The sequence below is a fragment of the Mastigoproctus giganteus genome, chromosome 6 (assembly GCF_048544385.1).
Source record: "Mastigoproctus giganteus isolate SK-2022 chromosome 6, ASM4854438v1, whole genome shotgun sequence".
In the NCBI taxonomy this organism is placed as follows: Eukaryota; Metazoa; Arthropoda; class Arachnida; order Uropygi; family Thelyphonidae; genus Mastigoproctus; species Mastigoproctus giganteus.
The window spans coordinates 219,792,594-219,799,412 of NC_143580.1; positions in this window are offsets into that span (position 1 = coordinate 219,792,594).

Here is a 6,819-nt window from a genome sequence, read left to right on the forward strand (position 1 = left end):
TGCGTGCGAAGGAGATACAGCCATTGTGTTTGATAGCCCAAACAGCCGCACAACGCTATAACCTTATCTTTCCATTGTGCGTGGCTTTATCAAAACAACCCCACATTCCTTTACGCCAGCATGAACCGAAATCTTTGAAGCGTTAAAGAGATATGGCAGATTTAGGGATGCGTCTTCATTTCTAAACTTATGCGCACAGCGGTTCATGTTGTACACCATCAGAAGCACTTTTAATTAAACCCTACTATGAATACGAGTAGCCATAAAAATACAAAGGCACAATAAGGCGCGAATTTACTTAAATTTGCTGGAAGATTGAAGAAAAGGCAAAGAATGGCTTTATCTTCTTCGAATGATCCTCCCGAATATTAAGTGAACTTCATCTTTAATGAGCATTCTCAGATCCTAATTAAAGCAAAATATTGTTTGATATCATAAAAACACGGCTGGAAATTAATAAGAGGGCCGGTTAATGTCTCATCATTTATATGAGGTACACATCTAAGAAACCCAACCCGTCTTCTGGGACTCATGCAAGCTCAATCAGAAAGTTCGCATTCTCACTAAGAAAGAATTTTCATTTCGGCTTTAAATATTCGAGACGAAACAGTACTCGCATGTTTGTGTTTACAGGTATTTGTATAAATCATTAATCATGAGTGAGCATAATCACGAATTCATGAAGATCTTTAATTGAATCAATGGAATCATGAAAATCACTAAATCAAGAAATCACAAAAATAGCTGATGAATCAAGAACCATGAAAATCTCAAAAATAGCCGATGAATCATGGAAATCTGAAACGAATCATGAAAATCTGAAACGAATCATGAAAATCTTAAATGAATCATGAATCATCAAAATAACAAATGAATCATGAATCATTAAAATCTCAAATTAATCAAAAAAATTGCAACCAAATCATGACAACAGCAAAAACAGCCCTGATTTATAAAATCATCAAAATCATCACCGAATCAAAAATCATGAAATCATCACCGAATCAAAAATCATGAAATCATCACCGAATCAAAAATCATGAAATCATCACCGAATCAAATAATGAAGCCATAACTGAATAACGAAAACCTCTCTAAATCGTGAAATTAAAAAAATCATCTCTAAAGCATAAAATCTTTCAAAACGATTCATAAAATCGATAAATATATGTTGCTATTCAAAGTATTAAAATATAATCAAAAATGTATTTAGTATTTAGTATTAAAAGTATTATAATATAATCATCAGCGATCATAATCATGAATTCATTAATATCTCTAATTGCATCAATTTAATCATGAAAATCATCACTCAATCAAGAATCACGAAAACAGCTGCTGAATTATGAAAATCTGAAATGAATCATAAAATTGCAACTGGATCATGTGATCACGAAAAACAGCTCTGATTTAGGAAATCATGAAAATCAACTAATCACGAATCATGAAAATCATCACCGAATCAAGAATCATGAAATCATCACAAAATGAAATAACGAAGCCATAACTGAATAACGAAAACCTCTCTAAATCATAAAATTAAAAAAATCATCTGTAAAGCATAAAATCCTTTAAAACGATTCATAAAATCATTAAATATACGTTGTTATTCAAAGTATTAAAATATAATCAAAATGTATTTAGTATTAATATTAAAAGTATCCTAATATAATCATGAGTGATCATAATCATGAATTATTAATATCTCTAATTGCATCAATTTAATCATGAAAGTCATCACACAATCAAGAATCACGAAAACAGCCGCTGAATCATGAAATTGCAACTGAATCATGTGATCACGAAAAACAGCTCTGATTTAGAAATCATGAAAATCAACTAAACACAAATCATTAAAATCACCTAATCATGAATCATGAAAATCATCACCGAATGAAATAATGAAATCATAACTGAAATATAAAATTATGAAAACTTGCTAAATCATGAAATAATGACGTCGCAGCTGAATAATGAAATTGTGAAAACCTCTCCATCGTGAAATTAAAAAAAAATCATCCATAAATCATAAAATCGATTCAGTAAATCATTAAATTCGTCACGTTACCTTCGATGGGACTTAAATTCAGGCCCTTTCCACCCGGTATGGCGAGGACGTCGATTGGTGCTACCCACGAAGGGCATGAATTCATAAAAATCTATAATTGAATGAATGGAATCATGAAAATCATCATTCATCACAAAATCATGAAAACAGTTGACAAATAATGAATCATAAAAATTGCAAGTCAATCATGAAATCAAGTAATCATCACGATAAGCAAATTATAAAAATTTGCTAATCATGAATTCATGAAACTTGCTAAATCATGAAATAATGAAGTCACAGCGGAATCATAAAGGAAAACCTAAATCGTGCAATTAAAAAAAAATATTTGTACTTTTATTTAATTTTACAAGGTTTCACAGTAAAGTTCCAGGACCGGTGACGTAACTAGGGTGAAGCAGGTGGCACACGTGCCTCATCTCCAAATTTAGTGGGTTCCATTTTTATGGTTTTTTTAAAGAACAGTTTTCAAGGGGCGCCATTGTTTTATTTGTTCAGGGCGCCATAAACCTTAGTTCTGCCTCTGTCCAGGACTAACTCAATTTGAAGGGAACCAGATGTTAGAAAGGCAAAAAAGCACTTCATTTTTCAAAGTAACCACGTTGCCCTCACCTGAGACCGTCTAACTCAGCCACTTTGTGAAATGTGGTCCATAAAAGTTCCTCACGTCATCGACTGGACTTGAACTCAGGTTTTTCCCCACCGGGTGTGGGGAGGATCATAATCATACCAACTGTGCTACCCACGAGGGCCGAGGAAGTTAAATTAATTTGACTTTTTAGAAATTTAATTAATTTAAACTGTTTATTTATCAGAGCACAAAAGAACAATAAAATAAATGATACTCTCTCTCAGTCCGATATTCCAATATCAACAATTTAGCCTGGAAGTTGGGACTGTTAAGTTTAATGTGGAATTTATATTTCCTGGTTTGTAGTTTCACCATCAATGGATCGGTTAGTGAAGTAATTCTAATTGAATTATACAGAGTCCTAACAAATCGGACAATTCTCAATAGCTGCAACGAACTTAAGAACTTCAGGGACAACAAGCAATTCAAAGCAATCAATGGAGAACGAAGGGCGTTTGTGAGTATAAAATTAGCCTTATTGGCGAAAGCAGACAAATTTCCATCGTGCAATGGAACAGTGAAGAGATTTGTTCTGATATCAATTAATATCAAAGACTCACTCTGCTCACCTTTTGTTCATCGGGTCCCGGAACAGTCTCTCCATGTAATTGATGTCCCATTTGGATGATGGAATTCTCTTCTATGCTCTGTGTGTGTGTATTCGTTGTATGCACTGCCTCACGTAATTAGGACCGGCTAAGTAAACACCATCTTTTCCTTTCATGAGAGGAGAGCGTCGATGTTCAGCGATGAATTAAGTTACTCCCTACACCTGGGCAACGCATCAAATTCTCGTTCTGCCTCGCTGGGATCTATTTCATCTGACTGTGTCGGACTCCCTGATGAAAACGGACTTAATTAATTAGGAAAACAATCGATAGAAATAATCAGAGAATAGATACAGACTGGGATTGGCCTGCAGTAGCCCCAAAGAAACTCATCCCAAGAATCGTCAGTGTTACACGTAGTTATGAATACGATTCGTTGAGTTAGCACCCCTGAAAAACACCCCAGTAATATCCTTGCCTCATCCAAGGGATTTGAACTCGGATGTTTCCCAAGATTGGCGTTCAAATTCCTTAGATCAGCGTGCGCCAGCGTATATTCATAAAGCGCCAACAGAAGAATATTAAAACAAGATTGAGTGTTTATTTACCAGGTTTCGTATAAGGTCCTCGATACCTTCTCTTTGTCTCCTTTATATCTTGTTGGAATTGCTCATTTGGTTTCTTTTTAAAGAAACCAACATTTTCCGGAATGAAAAACCTACGTTGGAGGGGGAAAAATGTATCTTCCAGATCAACTTACATCCTAAATTTTAAAATTTATTGAGTAGATTTCGAATGGTACTTTCATGATTGACATCTTCCTTAAGGGTGTACCTAAGGAGTTTCAGATTAGATAAACTTAAAAAAAATGGAGTTCGTGTTCAGTACTGTTCTTAAATTTTATATTTATGTAGTCTTAGACACTCCAAGATACCCACAATGCATTCAGTGACCACTGAATCATGTCCACAAAACTAATACCTTGTTAGGCCACTGGTCTCATGGATAACAGCCGCTATTCGCCAAGGCATTGACTCCTCTAGGTGTCTGAATAGATTCCACAATGTCAGAATTGTTGGATTGAAGACAAGGGAATTTGGAGGCCAGTCAAGATGAATGATATTTACACTTTGTTCCCCGAACCACTGGTGCTTGGTGCTGGCCGGATGACACGGCGCATTATAATCTTGGAAGATCCCCTTTTTTTTTTTCGGGGAAAAATGCAACATGGTGGGGTGTGCATGGTCTCCTAAGAGCTGTCTATATCAATAAACTTAGAAGAGTTCCAAAGTTGGGTGTTTTCGATATGAACGCGTAAATTATCTCATCCAACATCCCCATATTTTTGGATAAAGAAAGTTGGGGGCATTTCTAGAAGAGAATTTGGCGAGTAAAAAGAAATAAATGCTCTGCGCGATTATTCGTTGTAAAACGAAGTACCAGAATAGAATTCTTTAACACTAAATACAGAAAAACCTCAAAAATACAGAACCTACTGTCCTTGAACGCCGGTTTTTGCCAGTTCTTTTATCTTATCAATTCTGAATCCTAAATAGATTGAAATAAATCTTTGATAAATTGTGTAATGGAAAAGCTTAAAAAACATCAATTGTGTTTTGATTAGCTGCGAATTGCCCTCCCAGTGTTAATATTTTAATGCCCCCCCTTTAACATTTCATCTGCTTTATAAGGAAGGCAAAAAACGCCAGAATTTCACTTGAACGAGCCCGATCATTTCAGGATTCATTTCTTCCATTTGCTGTAAATTCCGTTGAGTTCCCCCTCCTGTTTGCTGTCCCCCTTTCATTTTGCGCTAACGGGAGTTGAGCAATCGTTTCATATTTGTCTGTTTTTCTTTCATTCTGTCGAAGTAATTATTTCTTAATTTTGATCTCCATTCCGGCGCTATCCACTAGCTGATGTCCAATTACACTGTTCGTATTAGATAGCCCTTTCAGCGAAGGAAAGAAGAGCGCAGCAGTGAACCGTGAGTTGTGTTAAGCTTGTGAATTTAATTAAATCTGCACAGATGGAAAGAAGAGAGCGAAAAGGCATCAGAAAGCGAAATGTATTGCTTCCATTATGTACTAATGCCTTGTCAACGTTTATTATTAGAGTGTGTGACTCGGTCTCTGTACAGATTCGGATGCGAATGAATATAAAGTGTTAATAAACATCGGTTTAATGGTGTCTATCTGCTAATTGCTATTAGGGTAATGGGCTCTTTGAAGAGAGGTGTGAAGAAAAAGAAAACTTAATTATCAGAACTCCAGAAAATTATGTGGCGTCATAATCACTGCGGATGATTCTAGGATTACCTGCACACTCTTTTGAAATGATTATAAAGTTGAAATATTGACTTATAAAAAAGGTTCTGCCAAGTTTTCAGGTGTACCCGTATAAAAACCACATTGTCTTCCAGCGCATATGCTCTAGTGGGTAGCATAGGCGGTAGAATCGCTGTCCTTCCCCACCGGGTGGTAAACGCCTGAATTCGAAGCTCGGCAATAAAGAGGGGAATTTTTTGGGGCTTTTTGACAATGTGGCCGAGTTAGTCGGTCTCAGGAGAAGGTAGTATGGTTTTCCTCCAGGAAAATTGGTGTCTCGTCCAGCAAACAGAAAATCGACCTCAGAACACACGCAATTGAGAGACAATATACATGGAGGAATATTGTCTTAATTGATGAAGCTCCTTCCTAAAACCCTACTACATCAACAACCAGCACGTATTGCATGCTTCACTCTTGGATTTTAAAGTAGTGGCAGAACGTCATGAAAACGCCCAGTGTCACAAAGTACGGTAAGGTGGATTTGGGAAGAATAACATGACGAACCATTTTCTGCTGTGTCTAAACCAAAACACTGAATTTTTTTCCAGAAATCACCAAGGTATGTCCCATGTCTCCTACATGGTTCTTCTCCCCGCCTGCACGCAACTTTCATGCTCACAGGACACGGATCCATCATAGCCAAGCTCTCAACGTTCGAATTATCAAAAACCTCCCACTGCCACTGTGGAGAGCAGGAGAGTTGATGTAATTCAATGTGTGACTTTCCCTTGTACGAGGACCTTCGCTGTATCCAGATTACCAGAATTAACTTTAATTCAAAAGACCAGGAGCACTACTCGTTGGACAGCGACAGAAAGTATACAAGGTCTTCTCGCAATACTGCCAGAAGCTCTTCACAAGAAGATCTCTATCATTTGAACAACAACGACTAAGACCAGAAAGTTCAGACCAACCTCGACCCTCCAACCAGACATCTCATACCAACCAAGATCAGCAACGGGGGTATAACCCGCTAAAAGTGAACTTGCTAAGTGGCGGTCAAGGCCGAGCAACCTTGCTTGGTCTACTTTACTTTCTCCTTTCCTACACCCCACTCCCCTAATGGAGATATCTCCATCTTACCTTGGGGATGCCTCCCCTCTACATCCCAAATATTTCTAACTGTTCCCTCCCCACTTAACATCGCCTCTCCCCACATTCCAACTTTTTTTTTTAACTTGGTCTTCGTCCAGGAGACTCAGGCGTCCCTGGCGGAGACCAGCCTGGATTACACCCTAGGGG